The following is a 26,698-nucleotide window of genomic DNA, read 5'->3' as shown; positions in this document are numbered from 1 at the left end:
ATACCATGGGTGAAGAGGGGAGGAGTTCCAATGTTCTATGGCATAGTGAAAACAGTCTATAACAATTATATGTAACAAAATAACTAGAGGAAATTCTGAAGGATCCCAGCACACAGAAATAATATTTGAGGAGACGGAAATGCTAATTAATTACTTCAACTTGGCTATTATATATCATGACCAATTATATGAGATACATGTGTCAAATTAGAATACTGTATTCCTAGTAAGTACAAATAATACTGTCAACTAAAAAAATAACCTATGTGTTAAGTATTGGTGGAAAGAAAAGTGGATAGGAGGCAGTTAAATGCAATGGAAAAATTGGGGAGAAAAGAATAAGGAATCATGAATTTGGGGTCTAACTCATCTTTGGCACAGATGCTAAGCTGCAGAAGGATGAAGGTATAGGTAGGGAGTTGAACAGAATCATAAAGTACTGGAAGTACTACCTTTCTTAGATCATGATCCTGGTTCTGTGAGGTTTTCCTACATCAAAGGCCCCTGTCTGAGACCTCTGACAAGGACTCTGCAGCATTCAGGGTGTTAATGGCCTCAAAGAGGCAGAAATTAGGCTGGCTGAGGACAGCTGCCCAAGACAAAGACTTCACATACAAAAGTGGGAAAAATCAGACTTAGGTTTATCCCTATGACTCTTTCCTCAGTGGTTCTCAGGCCCCAAACTTCTCCAACACCACTAGTCATTTTATGCCTGCTTTGTGCCATTTTCACAATTCTCTCATGTGTTGAAGCTGAAATGGATTTAATGGGTAGGGGAAAGGAGATTCACTGTTTTTTCTGAAGTTGCATTTGACAGGCCTCTCGGCCAAAGTGTTTTTTTCAGACTGAGATACTAAGCAGTGTAAAAAGAAGGGCAGGAGAAGCTTCACTTGTCTGGATCAAGACTCTCTTCTCAGCTCTATTCCTGAGGCTGTCTCTTGAAGGCATGAATTACCTGAAGGTGTTTCCTTCTCCCAGACACCCTGTTCTATTTCCTTTGTATCTCCTTAATCCAGACAGTCTTTCCCTCTGTAAAGAAAACATCAGGTGAAGGAGAAAAAAACCTAGATATAGAGAAAAAGAATAAAATGGCAAAGAGACCAGATTATTTATCATTATGCAAATAGTTATACAAACTGAGATCAAATAACTTTCCCAAATAAGTTGTGCATCCTCTATTACAGGTACCATATCAGAGTAACACATCTAGGAGAACAAAGTTAGAATTAGAAAAACACTATCCCAAAGCTCCCCAAATCCCACCCCCCTTTTTGGTATTGAGATTGAATCGAGGGATGGTTAACCACATCCTCAGTCCTTTTTCAGATAGTGTTTTGCTAGTTGCTGAGGCTGGCCTTGAACTTGCAATCCTCCTACATTAGCCTTCTGAGTCACTGGAATATTAGGTGTGCACTATGATGCCTGGCCCAATTCTTTTCTAAGATACTCATGACAGTCAGTCTGGACCAATATCTTTTTTTTTAATATTTATTTTTTAGTTGTAGTTGGATACAATATCTTTAATTTATTTATTTATTTTTACATGGTGCTGAGGATGGAACCCAGGGCCTTGACCATGCTAGGCGAGCCTCTACCACTGAGCCACAACTCCAGCCCCTGGGCCAATATCTTGATAGCTGGCTGCTAACTACTGGATCTGCTAACTACTATTAAGGCACCTGCTGTGCTGAGGAGGAAAGTGGGGCTGTGCTGAGGAGGAAAGTGGGGACTGTGAATGAAGGACAGCAGTCTTGCTTCTAGGGAAGTAATATCTGATAAGGGTGGTCAAGGAAGATGTATTTCATCACTTTATATTCAACTTTGTCAAAACTACTAGTTTAATAATTAGTGAAATAACCATTCTAAAAGTAATATGTCCTAATTTATTTTCTCTATATCATAAGTACTTCCAATATTGTTGGCACTAATTATTGCTACTATTAATCTACTGTAGTAAAACTCTTATGCTACTGCTTAAATTGTGCAAGCACATAAAACCTTCTCTATTTCAAGTTTTTGTAAGTTTTTGACTGAATGATTCAGTAAGAATCTAATTACAAAGATGGATTTTCTGTATAATTATAGCCATTGGGGGGTCAACTTGGCAGCTTCTGATTTTGAATAGAGTAAAATAGTTCAAAGAATGCTAATGGAGATCTTGAGAAATAAATATTAGTTTAGTTATTGACTTAATAGAATGAATTTCATATAGCCTCTTCAGACTATATCAAAAAGTTCCCAAAATAAAATAGTTCACTTATTTGTTAACTGTTTAGAGAACAGAATAAGTTCTTAGAATCAGGCCTTAGTCCACACACCTGAAAGATTTCTAGAAAAGTAGTAAGAAAAAAATTAGTATGTAATTAAAAGGCAATTGCTCAATTGATTCTCCCCTTCATATATTTTTAAATCTATCTCTTGGCATCCAAAAGTGTTCATGTCTATCTCATGGGTGTGCGCTCTGGATATATACATAAGTCAGAAACTGCTTCTGAGTGTCTGTCCCACTGAGGAGGGCAGAATGAAGAACATGGCAGGAGAGGACTTGGCTGTGGATTAAATAGCAATACTAGAAAACAACATATTTCCCTCCTGAATCAGGGAACATATTATCAGGACCACAAAAGGATACATGTAAGTTGGGATGCCTCTTACAGCCAGATGTTTCTGAATAAGTCGCTCAGTACCATACCAGTTAAAACCCCTGGTGGCATGACTGATGCGTGGAAGATGAACACTTTCTATTTAAAAAAAAAAAAAGATCATGATGTCTTCACTCATCAAAAATCGGTTGATGGGTATACGATATACAGAGAAGAAAATAACCATTGACTGTCCACCCAAAATACACAAATACAGTGTGAAGAATATGCTGGCGAGGGGATTATAATAGGGAAAAATTAAGTTGTTCTGCTGATCATAAAGATCCACAGGCTCTTGAAAATAAGCAGGCACAATGGAAGTAGAATATGATTAATGGTGAAATCAAAGATTCCTCAATAATCCATGAAATTCAACAAACACCAAGACACACTAGGTTTAGAAACAAAATTAAATTTCTTTGGCAGAGAGTCATGGCATACTGTGACTCTCTAAGGGGAAGTATAATAAACAGCTTTTCCCAATTGCGTATGACCAAATTTCTTCATCTCTAATCATCTTCTTCCCCACTGTAAAATCATGATAAAAACGAGATAACAAATACAAAACCAACCTGGAAAGGAAAACGGGTCACACACAGACAAGATGAAGTGGTCATCACTATGTGTTCTACCTTTGCCATGCAAACCGAGTGTGGTCTGGACATTCCTCATCTCCCCCTCAAAACGACACCACATGTCTGGAAAAAGAAGGTCCTCTCCTGATCTCAGATGGAAGAGCTTACCTTTCTTTTTCTTTGCTGCTAAAAAATATCTTCTTGAGGCCCTCTTCTAGGGCTGCCATCTTAATGCCAGACAGGACATTGGAGAGATCACGGTGCTGAGCCACTATCAAGGCTAACTAGAAAGAACAACCATTAGATGGATGACATGAGACAGTTCTACTGTCAACTCAGTGACCTGCCCATGGAGGGGACATAGCCTTTTATGGACCACCTAGGCTTTGGCTCCACCCCACCAGCCCCTTTTTTGGTTACAGAGATTGAACCCAGGGGTGCTTAACCACTAAGCCACATCCCCAGTCTTTTTTTATTTTTCATTTTGAGACAGGGTCTTGTTAAGTTGCTTAGGGCCTCACTAAATTGCTGAGGTTAGCTTTGAACTTGTGATCCTCCTGCCTCGGCCTCCTGAGCTGCTGGGATTACAGGCATGCATCACTGTACTGGGTGGCTCCATCTCTTTTGTATGATCTGCTTGCACAGCAATGTGTGATTATGTACCCATCATAACTTGTTTTTGTGGTAACGGGAATTTCTTCCTCTTTTCATGATATGTTAAAAACTAGAATCTAAAACTTGTACTTTCTAAATGTTCTCATAGGTAAAGAAAAATTCTAAGACTCTTAGGAGTAGATAGGATTTTAGAGGTTCTCACGATCCAGTCCTCTGACACTAGAGTTAGGCTGCCTGCTTGTCCTGGGAACTATTTCTTTCTAGACAATCTCTATGAAAACAGATGCCAAAGATCCCCCACCTCCTCCTAATGGGGGGAAGCTGGAGAGTTCAGGGAGCTTCTGGAGCCAATGTGAGTCACGACAGTCATGTCCCAGACACAACGTTCCACACAGTGAACAGTTTCCTGAGTAACTATATTCTGAAATTCTCATGCATGGACATTATGTTGTCCACCCTCTGCCTTTTTTTCTTATTTTAGAAATTCCTGAATGAACCAATAAACTGGAAACCACTTTGTTGCTAGTCACACACACCACCAATATGAAGAAAATGAACCTCTTTCAGCCTGGTTTCTAAATTTCTTAAGTGTAAGTTTTGGTTCAAAATTTGGATGTGGACTCAGGTCTTGGAGAAAACTGTCGGTGTGGTAAGTAAATTCACTACAGGTATTCCAAATGACAGACAAGCAAGCAAGAGATACTTAAGGTGCAAAAGGAGGATTCTGATGTAAGCAGAGAAGTGTTGTATTGGTTCCTTTCCGCTGCCTGTGGCTGGCCAGGAAACACAATCTTTTACAGAAACTTTCATGTAATAAATGATGAAACCCCCAGAGTTTTGAGACATATTTTCTTACTATTCAGTAAATGTTCACTGAGCATTTACTAGGAGCCAATACTATGTGGGATACTAAGGATAAAAAAGTCCCTACACACAAAGGGGCCTGGAGTCTAGGCCAGGGGATGATAAGGAAGCAGAGGACAGTGCTCAGGGACTGTGATACTCAGAAAGCTGGGGAATGGCGAAGTGGAGTGTGGGGGCCAACCTGCTTGTTATGGGATGGACCCTGCTCCCCCAAATTCATGTTTTGAATTTGGGGTACTCCCAGTACCCCAGAATGTAACTACACTTGGACAAAAGCCTTAAAAAGATTTATACTGACAGTAGAATGAATTGCAGATAACTCTCCTATGTTCATACATGAACACATAACCAGTGTAACTCCATACCATGGACAACCACAAGAATGGGCAGTTACAGGGCTGGGGATGTGGCTCAAGCAGTAGCGCGCTCGCCTGGCATGCGTGTGGCCCAGGTTCGATCCTCATCACCACATACAAACAAAGATGTTGTGTCCACCGAAAACTAAAAAATAAATATTAAAATTCTCTCTCTCTCTCCCCCTCTTAAAAAAAAGAGTGGGCAGTTACACTCCATGTATGTATGACATGTCAAAATACATTCTGTCATGTAAAATAAAAACAATTAAAGAATGGAGATTATTAAGTTAAAATGGGGTTATTAGGGTGGGCCATAATCGAAACTGGCTTGTGTCCTCTGAAGAACACAGTGAGAAGGTGGTCATCTGCAAGTCAAGGAGAGAAGCCTCAGGAGAAACCCACCTACCAACACTCTAATCCTGGACTGGTGGCATCCAGAACTCTGAGAACATACGTATCTAAGTTTAAGCTGAGTACCAGTCTGAGGCACTGTTATGGCAGCCGTAGCAAACCACTCGCATACCAGAGATCTTGGCCAGCAGGGGCAGGAAAGGCTTTAAGAGAAATTATTGGGAGACAAATATTAGTTCTGATTAAGAGATGTGTTTTTGTTTTTAAATTTACCGGATTTTTCCCTGTGTTTCTTGACTCTCTGTCATCAATAGGAAATAAAAGGACACCTCCCAAACTCAAGTCTGAGATTAAAAAAAGAAAAAAAGAACAAGAGAAAGAACACTCAGCCTCACATGGAGCACTGAAGGAGAATTACTCCAAACCCTACTGTGCCTGCTCTTCCAAATCCAGTTAGGTCTAGGACCTTACCTCTGCCAGTCTTTTGTAGCCTTTTCTCACTCCCCTGTTCTCCTGACCTCAGTCACCGCCTTAGCCAGTTCTCATCTGCTTCCCTCCTGAATTTTTCATGTTCTGCTAACTCAGTATTCCCCAAACGTCACCAGCCGAGTGACCTACAGGCCACGGAGAGGGAAAGCGAGTGCTAGAGGCATCCCTGGGTAGGGAGGTGGGGAGGACTTCTATGAGCCTGAAATGCCTTTGGAAGTCTTAGTGTTTGTCTCACATCATTCAGATTCTGCATTCTACTACGTCTAGTCCTATTGCATGTTTTCCTACCCCATACAAATCAAATCAAACTGACATTCTAGGCAGATGTGCTCATTTAATTCTGGGCTCTACATAACCCAGTTTAAACTTTTTGTTTAAATTAAAAAGGTAGATATCTTGCACACCCCAATCTTTTAATTCTAATATACTGGCTCTGCTACATCATTTTCTTTTTAATTTTTTTTCTAGGTGACAATGGACCTTTATTTATTTATATGAAGTGCTGAGAATCGAACCCAGTGCCTCACATATGCTAGGCAAGTGCTCCACCACTGAGCCCCAGCCCCAGCCCTGCTATGCCATTCTTCTGATCAGGTTTCCTGTATGTCTAGCCATGATCCCCTGGATATGGTCCTACTTAGAATGTATCCCCTGGACAAGCCATGCATGGTCTTCTATGATGTGGCCAACCCTCCCTTTACAACTGAACTCTGCTGTTCCTTGGCCTAAGCCTGGCCCATGTGTGTGGACTATGCAATGACTTGGGAACAGTAAATACCATAGGGATACCAAAAAGAAGGTGACTGTTAGGCATCTCTTGCCATTCTACCCACCTATTCAAATTCAACCCATCTTCCCAGACCCCAGATAACTCTTACCATTCCAGGAAGCCTTGGTCCAGTTCCACCTACTCTGCTCTAGGCTATTTAAATCCTTCTTCATGGGGCTGGAGCTGTAGCTCAGTGGTAGAGCTTGCCTAGCATGCATGAGGCACTGGGTTCAATCCACAGCACCACATAAAAATTAAAAAAATAAAGGCATTCTGTCCATCTACAACTACAAAAAAAAAGATTAAAAAAATATAAATCCTTCTTCAGAAAAGAGTGTACACCTTCCAACTCCATTTTCTTACTGACCACTTTTTCCTTAAATCTATACAACCAGGTGACAGTCCTCACATTCCTCAAAGTGCTCCAAGGTCATGTGACTGATCATGGGTTGAATCGAGTGGCCTTTTCCCAATTCTTTTTTTTTATTGGTTGTTCAAAACATTACAAAGCTCGACATATCATATTTCATACATTAGATTCAAGTGGGTTATGAACTCCCATTTTTACCCTGTATACTAATGCAGAGTCTGACACTGTAAACCACTTTGCCTTCTTAATATTCTCTCTTCCCTTACAAAGGTTGAGCAGCATCCCTAATCCAGAAATTCCAAATCCTCCCAAATCCCAAATTTTTAACACTGATATGATGCCACAAGTGGAAAATTCCACATTAGACCTCATGTGATGCACAGTGCACTAAAAATAATGTATGAAACTACCTTCAGGCTATGTCCATTAGATTTATGTGAAATATAAGTGAATTTTGTGTTTAGAACTGTTCCCATTCCCAAGGTATCTCATTAAGGTATACAAAATATCCAGTTTTTTAAAAAATCTGAAATACTTCAATTTAAATAAGCAAAACCTTTACTTCAAAATACTACATTCTCAAGGTTCTCTTATTTTTCTGAAAATTCTTATTGTCTCCTCTTAGCTCCAAAAGTTTTCCACATACTGTTCTCTGCCCTCTCATTTCTCTAACACAATTTCTAACAGGGACCTCAGTCTGCACCTCTGGCTCTGACCGCTCCTGGGTTCTCTGTACCTTTTTGCTTTTGTTTTGAATCCTGCCAAGTCAAGATCTAGATCTGAGTTGGCTGTTTCAACACACACACCAAACCCTTCTTTCAGCAATGTGTTTTACACCCTTATGTTTCTCTCTACTTTAGAGAACTGGGCAAAAGAATGAGGAAAAACCAGTCTCTAAGATATCAGGAGGGCCCTTCTTTGTTGGACAAGGTCCCGTGACTGCTCAATGGCAGAAAATGACCTCAGTGATCATCTTACTCTTCCTGACATGTTGCAACCTTGACACGTAAAGGAGGTGGCCTTTTCCCTTCTGTGTGACAAAGGACAATACTTCTTAGTCTTCTAAGTTCTCCTAGTCCCAAACAGCCTTATTTCTGTCTCTAGGGAGTGCTGTACCCAGGCTCTGCTGACCTCATAATCCACCTAGCACAAACCTGACCCACCACCCACCAGTTTTAGTAGTGTGTCGCATTTCTCTCCTATAGCTGTCTGACATTTTTATGGGATATTCCCTTATGAAGATGGCATGAGTTGGATGAAATAATCTTTATTCTAATACTTGAAGAGGCAGCAATTGACATTTTTCAAAATACCTACACATTCATTATCTTCACTGTAGTCCCACGGGGTAGGTGTGACAAAGTATATACCTTACAGATGAGAAAACAGGCAGAGAGATGACAGAATTCCAATCCCAATCAGCTCTCCTAGGTCTTCTCGAGGGCTAGCTAAACCCAATACTGTCCTGAGTGTCTTTTCCTGTCTTATTCCATTGTTATGTTTCTTACCTTTCATTTTTCCTGCCAGCTCATATATTTTTCTTGGCTCAGCTGATCGTGCTTCCAGAGCCGTGAATAAGCCACCTCTGCCCCAGCAGCCAGAGTCATCTGACAGAAGAAAGAAAATTTTCATCTGTAAGAGGCAAAGTCAAGCCCACAATTTAGAAAAACAAAATTACACAAGATAGGCTTGTAGAAGAATGATTTTTTTCAAAGGGAAGGATCGATATATCTGATCTCCTAAGAGAATCATAGTTGGATTCCCAAATATGTTCAGATTTTCTGAAAGATATGCCTTTCTGGTCATCATAACAGAAAGGCAGCTCAAAATGAGTGTTATGAAGAAGCAGGAATCTCTGGTGGGTCTATAACTCTGGAGGGTGGAGAGTGGATGGAACACAGCAGTGACAAGCACTGTTAATACCACAGCATACAACTCCCGTTTTACAAGCAAGGAAGAGAAAAAGTTAAATGACTCATTCAAGCTCACATTAATGTAGCTTGTTGGCACCTGGTATTTATACCCATTCATACCACAACTACTCATTTACCTGTATCACACGTCAGACATCATTCCAGGTACTGGGGTAATACAGTGAACACACATGCACACACACAGTCCTCTTCCATTAAGCTTATGTTTTAATGCAATGAGATAGTCAAAGATGTACGTTAATATGTCAGAAGGGGATAAAGGTAAGTAGTGTAGAAAGAGGACAGAGTAACAGAGGCAACATACAGACTGTTTTACAAGCAGACATTTGAACAATGCTTGATGGGATTATTTGGGAAAATAGGATTCCTGGCAGAGGATACAGAATATGCAAAGGTTGTCAGGGGAACACACAGGGAGTTTCTCAGAGAATACAGTTTTCTTCTAAAATGCAGCCTTGTTTCACCCTCTTAAAAAAACTTGTGCAGAGGATGAGACAGATATTGTCCCATTAACATAGATTAGGAGGCTGACACTCAGGGAGAGTGGGTAACTCAACCAGGTAAACCAAAGAGCCAAGAGTCAAATCCACGTCCACTGATTTTACAAGCCATGCTTTCTTGGCCACATGACACTGCACTGGGACCAGCCCTTAAGCCATGACTGTGCCTCATCCTCCCCCTTTCTTGGCACCATGAAGATGAGGCACTCTCCCTGTCCCACACCACTTCTCGTACCTACACAATGCACAATGAAGGCGTCCTCGGCCTGGGCCTGAGGGTGTGTGACGTCACCGCTGACATACTTGATGGAAGCTGGGTCTGGGTCTTCGCAGCCCAGCTCGGCAGCACCCCTGTCTTCCTCATCCTTGAGGTCTTCAGGCTCACTCTCCTCAGAGGGCAGGCAGAAGGACCGGTAGTTGTTGGACTTCCACCAAGCCATCCTTCAATAGGTCAGAGAGAAGAGAAAAGGAACCTCTCCTTTGAGCACAGTTTGCACTGCTATTCCCAAACAATAACTGCCAAGTAAAATGCAATTACAAACCCACCGATTGAAGTTTTCTGCTCAATTGTAAATAAACAAGTTTTAGTGATTAGCCCAACTATCTCTTGATTACACTTCAATAATGAGCAGCCACCCAATGTCCCTGTTTTTAAGAACATGACTAAAAGGGACTCTTCAAATAAACAATTCCTTGTCAACTATAATAAAATCTTTAAAATTTCTTGTTTCTCTGCTGTAGGTACTCAAGACTTCTCGCTAAAGTAGACTCAACGTTAAAGCTGAATCTTTGAAGAAGTGTTCTGTGGAGTCAGGTGTGGTGGTGCACACCTGTGATCCCAGCTACTCCGGAAGCTGGGGCAAGAGGATCACAAGTTAGAGGCCAGCTGGACAACTTAGTGAGAGCTGGCTCAAAATAAAAAATAAAAAGAACTGGGGAAGTAGATCGTGGTAGAGTGTCCCAGGTTCAATCCCTAATCAAAAAAAAAGTATTCTGTTACCAACAGGAACTACCAGGTTGGTACTTTTTTGAATTTTTAAGTGATGTTCAAGTGTGGAATCCTTTGCCAACTGTGACCCTCAGCTTGGTTAGTAACACAGACATACTTTTTTTCCATCAAATATATATTAAGGGCTTGGGGATATGGCTCAAGCAGTAGCGCGCTTGCCTGGCATGCACGAGGCGCTGGGCTTTATCCTCAGCACCACATAAAAATAAAGATGTTGTGTCCACCGAAAACTAAAAAATAAATATTAAAAAATTCTCTCTCTTAAAAAAATATTAAATTTCCCATATGAATATCCTTCCCTTCTCTACAATCTAGTAGAGAAGATGAGACCTACGTCACTGGAAACCACATTACTTTATGGACATACTTTTTCTTATGTTCAGCCTCTTCCTTTGCCCTCTTCTTTTCCTCTATTAATCTCTTTCTCTTGGCTGCTGCTTCTTGTCTTCTTTTCTGTCTTTCCTCCAGTTCTTCTGGGCTCAGAATCTGCTTCCTTTTGGTGGACCCCTCCACTAGGCCTGGGATAAGAACCTGTAGGAAAGACAAGACCACAGCCAAGAAGATCAGAGTCTTCCTATTCCTCTCAAGTCTCCTTCATCCTAAAGTACACTCTACAGAGGTAACTTGAGTAGGATTTCACAGAGCATAGCATCCCTGTGTGGTGGGCACTGGCCGCCAGGTAATCCAATTTAACATTCATATTTTGCATCGCACTGGCACGGCGCACAAAGCACTAGCATGGCTGGTAGTGATTTTGATTCATCTCATTAATAATAAGGTGCTTACTTTTTTCTTTGATTGAAAGCATAGGATGGCATTTAAAGTTTAAATAATTTTAACACGAATCTTTCTACAAATGTACAATTCCTTTTAATACAGTATTTTAGCATGATTAACTTAATGATAGCTAACATTTAGAAAATACATTTTAAGCACAAAATACTGTGAACATGACATGTATCGTTTATGATTGCCACCATCTCTTAATAAAACAGGGTCATGATTATCAACAGCAGGATATTGTATTTTGATGTAACATGGTGATCCCTTTAGGGTGGCTTAGAAGAGGGACAGGCCTACTTTTACCTGCATTAAATAGTACAATATACTCAGCTTGTTAATGTTTTTTATACTAGATTTTTACATAGCTTTTTATATAGGGTTCAGTTAATTTGTTATATTTTAACAGACACTTATTTCTTAACAAATCATCTTTTTTTTAAAAAGAGAGAGTGAGAGAGGAGAGAGGAGAGAGAGAGAGGGAGGGAGGGAGGGAGGGAGAGAGGGAGAGAGAGAGAGAGAGAGAGAGAGAGAGAGAGAGAGAGAGAGAGAATTTTTAATATTTATTTTTTAGTTCTCGGTGGACACAACATCTTTGTTGGTATGTGGTGCTGAGGATCGAACCTGGGCCGCACGCATGTCAGGCGAGTGCGCTACCGCTTGAGCCACATCCCCAGCCCCCAACAAATCATCTTAAGATATAATTTTTTGGAAGACTTTATGATTTCACACAAATTAACAGCTCTTACACTGCCTTTATTTCGGAGTAACTGGCCTTCTTGACTTGTTTTCTCCAAAAGGGTTTTCTGAAGATTCACCAGTTGTTCAAATGATTTTCTGTCTTCCTTACTGGGCCCTTTAGAATAATCTTTACCTTCAAATAAGTACATATGGCTTTCTAAGAACATAAAACACAACAATGAGAGGCCCATGAAATAGGAGGCCAGGAGGAAACAGAGGCCAGGCAGAAATAGAGGTCAGGTACATATGTTCCTGGCTTCCTGCAACTACAATTCTAGCAGGGACTGCATCTCTGTACAAACTGTAAAGTTCTTTTCAGGAAACCCATTTCTCACAACTTCAGTTCTAGGTTCTCATAACCAATCTTACCTGGATATTCTACCCTAGATGAGGCAAAGTTTCTTTATATTACTAGTCTCTGGATATATCACCATCATTTCTTTATTCTCTTAACCCTGCCCACACCTCTTTATATAGTTATTCAGTAAACATGTTCAATTAACCCTTAGAATATGCCATCTGTTTCCTGCCTAACCTCGATTCTGAAGTTTATGTTTAAAATGATGATAGACCATCCAAACAATGAGATCACAATATTTAGCTAGAGATATCACATGGAAACAAAGGAATGAATTCAGAAGTAAAAATATGTCATGGAAAAATGTCTGCCTAAATACGATAATGGAATCCATAGCAGAAGCTGATATCTCTGAAAAATGGTTTGGATGGGAAGTACGAAACAAAGAATTAAATATAAATCATGGATATACCCACACTTAGTAAAATGGAAAAGAATAAACCAACAGAGCAAAGAATAAAAGAAAAATCAAGTACAAAACACATCATAAAGTGAATTAGAAAGCCTGAAGGCTCTAGCCGTTTTAAACTATTAAATTTACTTATTCTATCATGTAAGTGTAGTGTTCATATTTGAGTATAAATGAGGATTGTATAGTTTATCTTTTCCAGAAATATTTCAATGTATTGTTTGTTCCTGTCCTCATAGACCCAGCTGTCTCTTTATGTGTATTTAAAGGCAGAATACAGCCAATTTAGCATGTGAGAACTTACAATAATATCTCATTATTCCAGTAACCTTGCTAGGAGTGCTGGACCAATTTGCTGTTGAGTTTATTCCTTGCTCTCCTGCCCTCTATATTATGGGAGCTGACAGCTAAAATTTGCATTTACCAATCTCTTTGTCAGAAAGCCCTCAGAGAGCAACAGCAGGAGATTGTAGTTAAGGAAGTACAGAGAAGGCAGATATTCCCTCTATGTTGTATGCATCTCTGGCAGATGTTGTGTCCCTTGCATGGATTTAGCATCTTCCAGACAAGCTCTTAAACATCTCATGACCCAATGAATGAGTTGAGTCTCTAGGCTTCAGTAATAATGTCTTACTTTTCTCCCTCTTTCTAAGAGCTGGTAGCTTTTTGGTTTGGTTTTTGCCAAGTGTGGAGCTGCTTCCTTATTCCTGGTTTCTTGGTGTCTCTTATCAACCAGATAACTGATTTCCTTCAATAAATTTCCCATGTCTTAAATACATTTATTGTTTTCTATTTTCCTTACCAGTCTTTGACTAATACTCTATATGCTGCTCTTTTATACTTATTTGCATATTTGATTCCTTTTATTGATTGCTTTTTTAATTTATTGCCTATAACCCCTGCCACAGTGCCTGGCAAAGAGTGTTTCACAGATAGAGTTGTATTTCTGAAGGGAGTTTTGTAAAGTTGAATATTTAATGGAAAATTAGAACACAATCAAGAACCTTAACTAGAGATGTAGTCATTCACAATAAACTTAAAAACACCTATTAAATACTATCCAATAATAGATTAAATACTATCCAATAATAGTTTATTTCAAAGTAACACTTATGGAGGGGAAGACCACAGTATGGCCTATTTCTGCACTGAACTACCACCATACCTCTTAGAATGAAGAGCAGTCATAACCCTGTTATGGATGAAAACATAGCGCTCTTAGCAGAATAGTAACATCACAATTGTAACGGCCTATAATTTATACCACAATTTGTAAATGCAGACATTCTGTGATGGTTTCCATGGCGACATGCATAGAGAGAAAAGTGGGATTACAGATGAAAATAAGCTATGACTGAAATGTAGGAAGTATAAAGAGTAGCTCTGAGAATGAGGGAGTAATGTTTAAAAAATGAAGTGTTGGGACTGAAACCACATAATAAAATATGTTGTTGTTATTATAATCTGACACTGATGTGATTAGCAGAGAAGCACTATTGGATAAAGTAAAAAGGAATGAGTTATTCAGTGCAGGTTAAGGATGATTCTACAATGCACAGAAAGCTACCAGAGCCCAACACTAAGCACCACTCCCAGGTACAAAGCATTTCTGGATTCTCAAGATTTCACTGAAGCACCCAGATAACAGTAGCACTGACAGTAACACTGACTCTAAACTGTTCTGGAGACTTGAATGGGCAAGTAGAAACCTTAGTCCATTCCATGATGATTTTGTAAACCTGGGAAAATTAAAGGTTAATGTGATAGAAATAAATCTTAGAAAATTGACCCTATCATATATCATGTTCCTCTCAATAAAGCCAGGCTTCTGTGATGTCTGATTCCTCATACAGCATAAAATAAAGGAAAAATCTGGAGGATAAAAATAAAACACATACATTAATCTAAGTTAGTGCATAATTTTAAGTTTCCATTTTAGTAAACTAATACTATAGCAATAGGTAATGGCAAGTGCCTTAAATGAGCATTTATGAAACAAAATTTATACTAAGAAAAGGAAGTGGACAAGATAACTCAAGTATTATTAAGTGATTAATATAAAACTATTTAAAATTTGACTCTGTGCCCTCAAACTCTAAACCCTAATTAAGTTTTGCCTTACCACAGAAATAACCGAGACCGTGCCAACAGAATCTGAATGTATTACAAATATATGAAAAGATATCATTGAAGGAGATTGAAAAAAGGTTGTGAACCTAAGTGACTTTGGAAATTAGTGGAGTCTATTAAAATAAAAGGCAAAAGGAATTGCACATGAGCACTAAACTCTAATTGATAAAGCTGTTTGCCATGTAAAGGTTAACAATTCTCAGACTGCTAATACAGATGGATCCCAATTTTCAATGGTTCAACTTAATGACTTTTTGATTTTATGATGCAAAAGCAACACACATTCAGTAGAAACTGCACTTCAAATTTTGAATTTTGATTTTGTCCCCAAGCTCTGATATGCATCACCATAGACCCGGTGATGCTGGGCAGCAGCAATCACCCACAGTTCCCATTCATTCATGTGAAGACAAGAGTAAAAAACCAACATTCTACAGTGCACTGTGTTGCAGAACTGATATGCTCAGGAAGCTAGGTGCATTACATGAATTTTCAACTTATGGTAAGTTTGCCAGTTGAGGAATGTCTGTATGTGTTTATATACACATATGTAACACACACACACAAACACACATATATACACTCACTAGAATTGAACATTAAAGTATATGGAAAGTGAATGGTGAGATCTGGTTGCTGACCATTAGAGTGGACATTTATTAACAACCAAGTGGAGGAGGCTAGAGTGATGCATGCTATGAGTACTTCAGATTGACTCGTATTTAGAGCAATATGGATACAGATGGCCACATATAAATGTCTAGAGATGTGTGCACAGATATGAGTAGTATACACACATTTATTTCTTTGCTTTGTCAACTGAGAGATCATTAAAAAAATAACACCCAGTGTCAGTAAGTACCCAGATCTTGGTTTTTCTTATCATTCTCCAACAAAAGTAACCAAGGTTTCTTGGAGAAATTACTGGTTCTAGGACCAGATTAGAAAATGTACAGTGTGAGTGTTGAGCAACATGTAACATGAGAGAGAGAGAGAGAGAGAGAGAGAGAGAGAGAGAGAGAGAGAGATAGATAGATTGAGATTATACAGGTAGATAATGGATAGGAGTATGTCAAAACAGCACCGGAACCAATGAGAACCCCTCCCCCAGTGGATGAAACTAAAATCATTGGAGAAAAATAAATAAATAATTTACTGTTGGTTTATAGACTCTTCAGGATAAAAGAAATACCCACAAGCCAGTGTGATTTAAATAAATTGCTGAATATAAGTGCAAGTGAAAAGACAAATCTCCTCTGCAGAAGAATTTCAAATAACTTATGTAGCTACTCAATTCTCAAGGAGACTACTAGTCCTGAGTTTATAGACTATGCAAAATGATTTCTTTCCAAAGACCATGGGATGATGGAACGGGTATGGGGAATAGTGGAGGAAAGAGGAACTATGCAATGGAAGAAGGTGGCAAACACTACTTGAGTCAGATGGTGAAGGTCAATGTTAACAGTAATGAATCACACTATGGGTATGTGTGCTTGACCTGAGGTGTTGAAAATGTCACTTTACATTGTGATCTTCCTCCCCAAACTCAGAACTTCAGTTTAGTCATGAGGAAAGCAAAAGACAAATTCAATAAAGGTGTATTCTACAATATACCCATAAGATCCTTCAAAATTACTAAGATTATCAAAAACAAGCCTGAGAAATTGTCACTGTACAGAGGGGCTTAGTGACACATAATAGCTAAATGAGAATATAGTAACATAGGATCCTAAAGCACACACACACACACACACACACACACACACACACACACAAAGCCAGTAGGTTAAAAATAATTTTAAAAGTGCATAAACTTATTAATTAATAAGCATATATCAATACTGGTTCATTAATTGACAATAATATACCATACTGTTGTAAGATGCTAGTAAGAGGGGGGGAAAGCGCATGCAGGAGTAAGTGGAAACACTTTATTCTCTCTTCTTAGTTATGCTTAACTTGTGGATATGGGTTTCTTTCAAAACCATTATCAAAATCACTATGTATTGTTGTGAGCATATAGCATTTTCAAGTGGTTTCAATTTCTGAAACCACTTTTCTGTATGTTTGAACTCTGATTTCATTGCTTATTGAACTTACTCCATTACTTATTAAACTCTTATTCCATTACTTATTAAATTGGCCAATTATTAAGTTGGCCAATGTTTTTAACTTTTGTCTACCTTACATTTTCACCATATAAAATTACACCCACTGCATTGAATTGATGTGATGATTAAATAACAGAATGTATGTGGACCACTTAAAAGAGTACATAGCATGTGGCAAATGCTCAGTAAGTGTATTTTATTTTATTATTACTAAATCACCCCACAAAGTAGGAGGTGAAGTTGAAGATCTTTGTTCAAGGGAATGCTGTGGTTGACATGACTTGGATGGTGCCAGGTGTACAGCAGGTGCTTGTGAGTATTTACTGCATTATCTCAATTCCTCACAGATCCAAAGTGATAGGTCCAATTACTCAGCTACACAAATATACTAAGCAGACCAGTTTGGCCTTGAAATTCTTGAAAAGTAACATTCTTCTGCACTATACAGAAGCAGCCAAGAAATAGGAACAGAAAATTTCAGAAATGCCAACCTTTCTCTCAGAGCTTCTTCTAATCACTATTGACTAGTAGTTAACCTTAATTTTTTGTGGGAGGAACATCAAATTGAGGAATTAAAGTCGACATTTTTTACTATAGTTTCCCCTCTTATTTTCAAAACATGGTAAATATAGGGACCATAAGAGATTAACAATAACAGCAAATAGCAAAATATAACAAATGTAACAATGTGATACAATGTACTGTGATAAAAGGTAAACTATGAATTACTCATTTTGCTAATTTCCATTTAATATTTTCAGAGCATGGTAGACCCTTGATAATTGAAACTGTAGAAAGCAAAATTTTAAATAATATAAGGCTCTGCACTTTGTCAATTTTTAAAAATAGGACTTTGAATATCTATCTATCCTCCTCTATCAATACGCTGCTTGTCATGAAAGATTAAATTTGTTTTCTCTGATATGTGGATGCTAATTCACAATCAGCCAGGAGGCTAGGGAAGAATAGAGTTACTTGGATTATACAGAGGGGAGTGAAAGGAGGGGAGGGGTTTTAAGGTTAGGAAGTACAGAAGAATAAATCAGGCATATATGATTAAATGACTGGTATGATTCTATACCATATACAACGAGAAGGATGAGAAGTTACACTATTTATGTATGGTGTGCCAAAACACATTCTACTATCATATATAACTAGTTAGAACTAATAAAGATTAAATTTGATGTGTATGTATTATATGCATATCTATCATCTATCTATATCTATCCATCAATCTTTCTATCTATGGCACATTTTGGTGAATCAGGTAACCCAAGAAAACATGAAATCTAATTTATGTTTACCATAAAAGAGCACTCTGAAAAAAAATCATACCAAAAACTTTCCCCCTTACCATTTAGCAAACTCCTATTTGGTTGACAAGGTCAAGTATAATTTTTTTTCTAAAGTATTCATGAATAGTCTTCCTTTCTCCACTCAACATAATTTCTTCATTATGAGCATAGAATGTAGTAAACTGATACTATGAGCTTCTAAATCTTGGTTGATTAAAAACTTGAGACTTGCTTATTAAAAGTACAGATTTCTTCAGCCCCTACATGGGAGTATCTGATTTAGGACTTCTGGTATTGAAGCTAAAAAACTGTATATTAAGATATTTCCCAGATGATTGGCTATGATAAAGCAAACTGCATAAACTCTGGTATCATTGTATAAAAACAATGTTATGAAGATGAGAGATTGAAGTTCTAAACACAGCTAGAATTATTATCTACATGACATCAAACTTCTTCAGCCTTTTACTTTTCTCATTAATAAAGTGGAAATAAATATAACTTCATGAATTAAAAACTTTGTATTAGGATATAACATATTGGCTAGCACATGAGGCAAATATTCTCTTCCTTCTTTTTAATCCCTTCTGCCCTTTAAGATATTTACCACCTTCTTTTATATTCAGTTATTTATCATTATGTTTATTGGTGCCCCAAAAACAGGAACTATATTTTTATCCTTGTATCCCTAGTCTTATCACTCACAGTACCCAGCACATGGTCAGTGCACAAAAACCACTTGTGGAAAGAATGGACCGGGACAATCTCCATATCAACATACCTAGTTCTCTCCCCAGATCTACCACTTCAAATCTAATATCTTCCACCTTTTTTCTACTCTCAAAACAATTGCATATAACAAAGTATATTCCATAAAATAAAAAATAAAAATAGATAAAACAATATTCTTGAGATACAAATAAAACTTAAATTGGTAGTTAGGAAAAAAGAAAATTAGATTAAAATCTGAAAGACTGAAGGTGTTTGAAATGACTTTCCATAATTGCTTTTCTGTGCCATGGAAATGTGTGAATTTCATTGTTTTAATCTGCCATATTTCTGTAACACAGTATACTTATGTAGGCACTTAGACTTTTCCTAGAATAGAAATCATCATTAGTGTGAGTCTAATTTAGGTCCCTGTTGAAGGTGATAAAGGCAGCTCATTTATTCTACCTAGTACAGAAGTCCTTTCTCCTGTTTCAAAGTTTCCTCATGATTTTGAAGGTGCAGCCAAGTGTTCGGATTCACTCATATAGTGACATCAGGGCAGGCAAAACTAGACAGACCATTTTTCAAGTAACATGCAATCCATTCTTTGGGCGGGCGGGGGGGAATAACATTAGTGAAGTAAAAATAAACTAGTGCATTCCTTATTATTAGCAACCGATAGATGTAGGAGGATTACTTGACATCTTTATTTTTTTATACCTGAAGATGAAAATTAAGCATTTTTCTAATAATGGCACACTTAGAAATGTATATTCTTACCCATTTCCCCTCAAAGCTATTGTTATCTCTGGAGGCTGTTGAAGAAAAAAATCAGAGATGCCAAAACTTTGGCCTCATGATCTGAGAAATGGCAGCACACAAATACTAGATTTGTCCTTTGCTAATTCAGTTTACCCATTATCTTCCTACAGAACACCACCCATAACTCATTCTCTCTGGTGCTGTTCCTTGGATTTCATGGTTATACAGTAAAATAGTTAAGTGCTAGATCTCTGGAGTATAGCATTTAAAATCCCATCTTCCAACTAACAGAGTTCAGGACAAGTATTTTGAGTCTCTCCAATTTTCAGTTATGTGTGAAATAAAGGTATTATTATCAATGGCCTAGAACTGGCTTGTGTATTACATTAGAAATGAATTTATTACCTGGTTATTATCATGAGTTATGCTACGCTTAACCAGAGAATTAGCAAATCAGCATTTAGACTTTTTAATGTGCATTTCTGGATGTTCAAGTTTCCATGTGCAAAACTCTTATAGACTCTTCAGTATTTTCCAAACACTATATTTTATAAAAACTGTACCAGGCCAAGAAGTAGACAAGCTATAAACTATAAGTGGGAAAACAGAAGAATAGAAAGATGAAGGATTCCATCCAGAGGCAGCACTTGTTAGTGGTAAGCTGGGATTTGAACTCAGATAACCTGCTCAAAAGGATTTCCTCTAAACTAACACATTCACCCATCCTGCTTAGGGCAATCTAACTGGGAGCCTGTAGCACCACAATATAAAGTAAATTTATCCCAATTTAGATTTAGAGAAAAGAAAAATCATACTGAGATGAAATAACTTTGATAAAGATTCAAGTTAAAAACACATCACAGAATCGGCTACACTCTGACACACCAGCACTTTGAGTGTTTTTGCATGTCCTTGCCAACTGGCCCTGGATTTATAACCGAGACATGTAAACTAACGAATCCTAAAGCCTTATCACAAGGAGCTGGCTGAATTCAGAGAGACCTTTCCTTTATTTGTTGTTTCTTTTCAAGAACACTATTCAACACTTTTTAAACATAGACTTTTAGTTTAGCAGAAAAAAATGCTACTGTGACTGAGAATTTTGCCTCAAAAAAATCATAAGTATGATTGCAATTATGTGAGAATGTTATCTCATGACTGAGAATATTCTACTTTTTAGCTTTGGCTTCTTCAGTAATTGTAAGCATCTGTATTAACTACTACAGGTAACAAAACCAGCACAGCAAAGTCAAGTGACTTCATGAAATGATTTAATATAAAAATGTTACCAGCCCCGGTATTATTGTCCCTGGAAAGGGAATGACTAGCATTGCTCTCTATGCCTTGGTTTTAGATTGTCAGGTGCAGTCAGAGACATTGAGGGGAGAACTGCTGAAATCAGTTTTCATTCTGTCACTGCAACTGGTCTTCTGGAGTAAACAATTAGCAAGATGTCATATATAGTCTGAGTCTAAATATGTCATTAAGAAGTTGATATATTTTTTAATGAAAAAAGTTATTGATTTAGTATATCAACTGTAGACTTCTGCAATCAAAGAGTATAGAAAAGCATGGAAAATCAATCATGGAGAATATATGTTTTATGCAACATAAATTATGATATTTCAATAGATATTGTATAATATTTATGATATATATTGAGAAATACTTTTTAAAAATTCAAAAGCATGTCATAAAATGTAAAAAAATCCTGCTCCATAATAATACAAATGAATTGCTAAGCCTCAAATTTTAATAATAGCTCAATGTGATTTAAATAATACTATTATATTCATTTAGAATTGGTATAATATATGTAATTTATGCAAAGCATTATATTTGTTTATTATATTTTAGCCAACAATAAAAGGTAAGTAATTGATTAATTGATTAACAACCAAATAATTAAACAAGAAAAATCATTTATTTGCACATTTATGACTACTTAAGTCTGGGAACAATAAATATTTCAGTAACCCTAAAAGAATAGAAAATTGAAAATAGAATACATCTTCGTAAGAACTTCAGAATTAATCTACGATAGTCTCTGGTAGACATGCCAAACACAAGCTTTGGAAATTAAATGATTAAAACATACTTTAAAAGCTACTAAATACTCACTGGGGTATTTGAAGACCTGCTGTTCTCTAACATTGTCTTCCAGTTTCATTCCTCCTCTGCTTTCAACTCCAAACCTCTCCACTCTCTAGACTCACCTAACAAGTAGGTATCTTGCTTGAGGAGGCAAGATGGTAATACAGAGGCACCCAGCACCCGCCTGCTTCTCCATGGACCAAAGCAACAGGTGCACAATTGCATGGAGAGGTGAGTGGCCATGGAAGAGCAATGGAAACATGGAAACGGACAGCAGAGAAAGGGAAACCTGGCAAAATCCAGAGACTAGGAGGATAATAAAGCAAAAGAAGCAGAATATCCCAGCACCTGTCATCTAGCACCTTAGTCAGCATGGCCTCTTCAACAATGGTGCTGGTAAAACTTAATATCTACATGTAGAAGACTGCAATAAGACCTCTATTTCTCACTCTGTACAGAAATCAACTGGAAAGGACCAAATACCTTAATATAAGTCCCAAAACTTTAAAACTACTAGAAGGATACCTAGGAGAAACACTTCAAGATATTGGCACAGGCCACAGTTTTCTGCATAAGACTCTTATAACTCTGAACACAAAAGCAAGAATGGCAAATTGAATTACAGCAAATTAAAAAGCTTCTGCCCAGCAAATGAAATTATCAACAAAATGAAAAGACAACCTATAGGACGGGAAAAATATTTGTTAGCTACTCAACAGAAGCACAAATGGCCAACAAATTTTTGAAAAATACAATACCTTTAGCCATTGGATAAATACAAATGAAAACTCTATAGAAATTCCATATGACCCCAGTTAGAATGGCCATTATCACAAAAACAAAAATATCAAGTGCTGGCAAGGCTCTGGAGAGAAGAGAACCCTTATCCACTGTTGGTGTGAATGTTAATTAGTACAGCCACTATGGAAACAGTAGGGTGATTCCTCAAAAAACTAAAATAGAGCTACCGTGTGATCCAGCTAGCCCACTTCTTGTATACACCCCAAGAAAATGAAATCAGCACTGCCTGCTTACCCATGGTTATCGTGGTCCTATTCACAATAACCAAAATGTTTTCGTCAGCTATTTTGCTACTGCAACTAAGAGACCTGAACAACCGTAGAGGAACAACTGTAGAGGAGAACAGAACAATTTTAGGAGAGGAAAAGTTTATTTGAGCGCTCACAGTTTCCGAAGTCTTACTCCATAGAAGGCTGGCTCCATTCCTCTAGGCTTGAAGTGAGGCAAAAACTCATAGCAGAAGAGTGTGGTGGACAGAAGCAGTTCACATGAAGATCAGGAAGCAGAGAGAGAGAGTGCATGCTCCAGATATACAATATATACCCCGTAGCCACTCCTCCAATGAACCACTTCCTCCAGCCACACCCCACCTACCTCCAGTTACCACTCAATTAATCCCACCAGGGATTAATTAACTGATTAGATTAAGGCTATAACCCAGTTATTCTCCAAACCTTCTTGCATGTCTCACAGGTGAGCTTTTGAGGAACACCACATCTAAACCATAACACAAAATATGGAATCAACTTAAATATCCATCAGCAGAGTAATGCATAAAAACATTGTATATATACAATGGATTATTACTTAGTTATAAAAAAGAATGAAAGCCTGTAATTTGCAACAGAGAGATTGCAACTGGAAGATCTCGAGTTAAGTAAAATAAGCTAGATAAAGAAAGACAAGTATTGCATATCTTATGTGTGGAAACTGGACAGGGGGAAGGGGAAAATAATGACCTAGGAATAGAAGAGGGACTATGAGGGACTGGAAAGAGGCACCCAGATGAGGATTCAGAGGGCTGATGGGAAACGTTAGAAGAAAAGAGGGTGGGTGGGACATGATCAAAGCAAGATATATGCAAGTATGATAATGTCATAGCAAACCCCATTATTTTGTACAATTAATGTGTTAATAATTTTAGTAATAAAATGCAACAAGTATATATCTTCCAAGTCCTTTCACGTGATTCATCTGAATGGTGAAATACCTCACATCATTGTGGTGTGGTTTCCACTTTCCACCTGTGAAAGCAGCACTGTTGCCTCTAAACCTAACACTGATTTGATCAATGGACCTCACTATTGAGAACACTGTTCTTATCTTTCATTTGCCTTTCCAACCTGACTTTTATAACCTTAGCTCAAACTACTTATATAATTATAGCTTAGACTTCAAAATAATAAATGATCCCATTCTCTTTTTATCCTTCTTCATGCTTGCAGTTCTCTGCATTTGAGATAATACATTATATAGTGTTCCTGTTATAATCTGACATACGTAGTGGTCCATCTGACATATATTCTCCTTTCTTCACCTTGGAAAACTACTGCTAACCCCCAAAACAGTCTCTACGGGGCTGCTGATCTCTGTGTCACCACCCTCTTCTGGCTTGAGAGAACAGATGTGTCACAAACTTGGCTGGAGAGAGGCTTTCTTCCTGAAATTAACATCAAAATTGAAATCTAGTGGGCATCAACATTTCATGAAGCCAGGCATGGTGGCTCACACCTGTAATCCCAGTGGTTTAAAAGACTGAAGCAGGAAGATCACAAGTTCAAAGCCAACCTTAGCAATTTAGCAAGTCCCTAAGCAAATTAGTAAGAGTCTATCTTTAAATAAAACATTTTAAAGGGGCTGGGGATGTGGCCTCAATGTTCCTTATTCATCCTGTACCTCCAGGGATATTTATTATAGCACTTTGCATATAGTAGGAGTTCAACAAATATTTGTTACCCTCAATGATGTCTATTTCACAATGGTAATAAGGAACAGCTGATTACCATTCAACTTATTTTCACATTGTTTATATTTTTAAGAAAATATAAAAATCTTTTCCCTTTCAATAATTTACCTCAAACTATCTGGATCAGAAAAATATTAGTCATATAGGCATAGGAATTAAAAATATGTTGCTTTCAGTTAATAGTTTCTCCAACAAGATTACTTCAATATAGGAAAAATGTGACATCTAGACCTTTCACTTGAACTACATTAATAAAGACAGCTCTCTATGTTTCATTGGATTTTTTTCTTCTTTCCAACCCAGATATAACATATACCAATATGCAGGCATATACCAATATGCAGTATACATCCATAATAATTTTTGTTTACCTGTTCTCTATGAATACTCAAAACTAATAAATGAATCAATTTTTCACATCTACAAACTTTTCCTTAAGTTCAAAGGCTAATTTAGGGATTTGTAGGGTAGAAAATGTGTGTATCACCAGTGACTGGATGATTAAGATGCCCAAAATATTCAACCCTAGTGCTCACTGAATCCTCCTCTGTCACCAATTTTTGGTTAAACTCAACCTACCTCTGACCATATAAGTAGTGGATGATGTAAGCAGGTTGTTGTTTTTAAAATGAAAAAAAAAAGCTTTTCTCATAGTGTTTAAAAATCTTATTTCATAGCAAAGTCTGAGTCTTAACTTTACTATCAAAGTAACAATCGGCTTGAAGCTTATTACTGATTTAATAGCTTTTTACAGATCCCAAGAGGACTTTTCTATGCAGAATACAATTTGCCAAAGAAATTTCTTTAACCAACCGATCATTATTGAACAATGCTTTCATAATTATTCAAGACTTAACTTTTCCTCAGAACCTATCCCAATCTCCCAGCATTCCTAAGCAATCACTGAAAATCTCACAAAAGTGAGTCCCCCAAAATTTTTTTTCTATATTTATACAATACAATTAATTATTTTGGTTAAAAAAAATTGGTTGATCACAATTACTGTTTTTGGTAAATTAAGTTCCATGAGTTAAACTTTATTTTATTAAGAGACTCTTTTTTTTTCTACTGAGCTTTTCTACTTAGCAACAATTTAACCCTAAACTTTACATAGAAATAGATGTCATTTCAGCATTGTCAAGTGCACCAGGTAATTTATCCTTATTCCATCCTGCACTTACTTGAAGGCTCAGATAAGCATAGAAATCTAGGTTGAAAATTATTTTTGCTAATATTTTAAAAGACATTTACTTCTTTGTCTTCTAGTTTCTGGGTATGTTCTTTACAAAGTCCAGTGATGGTTCAATTTTCAATCTATTCTGAATCTTAATTCCATGGAAACTTTTAGGAACAAAACATTTTCTTTATCATTCCTGGTTGGATGTTTCAAAAAGTTATGCCTTGCTGGGCACGATGGTGCACACCTGTGATCCCAGCGGCTTGGGAGGCAGAGGCAGGAGGATCTGAGAGTTCAAAGCTAGCCTCAGCAACTTAGCAAATCCCAAAGCAAATCAGTGAGACTCTATCTCTAAATAAAATACAAAACAAGGCTGGGGATGTGATTCAGTGGTTAAGTGCCCCTGAGTTCAATCCCCAGTACCCTACCCACCTTCAAAAAAAGTTCTACCTTGAAATGTGTCTTTTTATTCATTAGGGTAGACATTGGAATAGTTTTTAATCTCTAAAATCATGATCTTGTTAGGAAAATACTCTTGCGTCACTTTGTTGATGAATTTGTCCCTTACTTTCTCCTGGTTCTACCATTACAGAACTCTCCTTTGAAAGATGTGGAGCTCTAGATAGGTCTACTGACTTACTTATTTTTTATCTTTCATCTTCATTTCATCTTATTTTTCTGTGGTTAATATACTCATCTTTTTCTTACAATGTATTGATTATTTTCAGTTCTCTTTTTAATTTTTAAAGGCTCTTATTTATTTACTAAATTTCTCTTGTTTTCCTAGTACAATATTCATTCTTCTCCAAGAATATTCACTGCATCACTTTAAAATTTTTTATGCTTTCTAAATTGTCTTTGTTTTCTCTGAGTTCCTTCTCATTTT

The 26,698-nt window shown here is 37.4% G+C and overlaps 1 pseudogene across 1 annotated transcript; it reads right to left on the bottom strand.

Annotated features, from left to right (window-relative positions):
* Positions 1-1,660: 1,660 nt before the first annotated feature.
* LOC308640178 (chromodomain-helicase-DNA-binding protein 1-like) lies at positions 1,661-22,907 on the bottom strand (annotated as a pseudogene). The gene is made up of 9 exons: positions 22,904-22,907; positions 12,004-12,152; positions 10,842-11,005; positions 9,701-9,906; positions 8,540-8,638; positions 5,677-5,747; positions 3,386-3,501; positions 2,633-2,741; positions 1,661-1,772 (listed from the first exon to the last, which is right to left on the bottom strand). The product of its transcript is annotated as a chromodomain-helicase-DNA-binding protein 1-like (transcript).
* Between the last annotated feature and the right edge of the window lie 3,791 nt (positions 22,908-26,698).

Source organism: Spermophilus citellus (assembly GCF_964194105.1).
Source record: "Spermophilus citellus genome assembly, contig: SCAFFOLD_222, whole genome shotgun sequence".
NCBI lineage: Eukaryota > Metazoa > Chordata > Mammalia > Rodentia > Sciuridae > Spermophilus > Spermophilus citellus.
The sequence above is the reverse complement of the archived record's forward strand: the minus strand, read 5'-3'. Positions and strand labels throughout refer to the sequence as shown.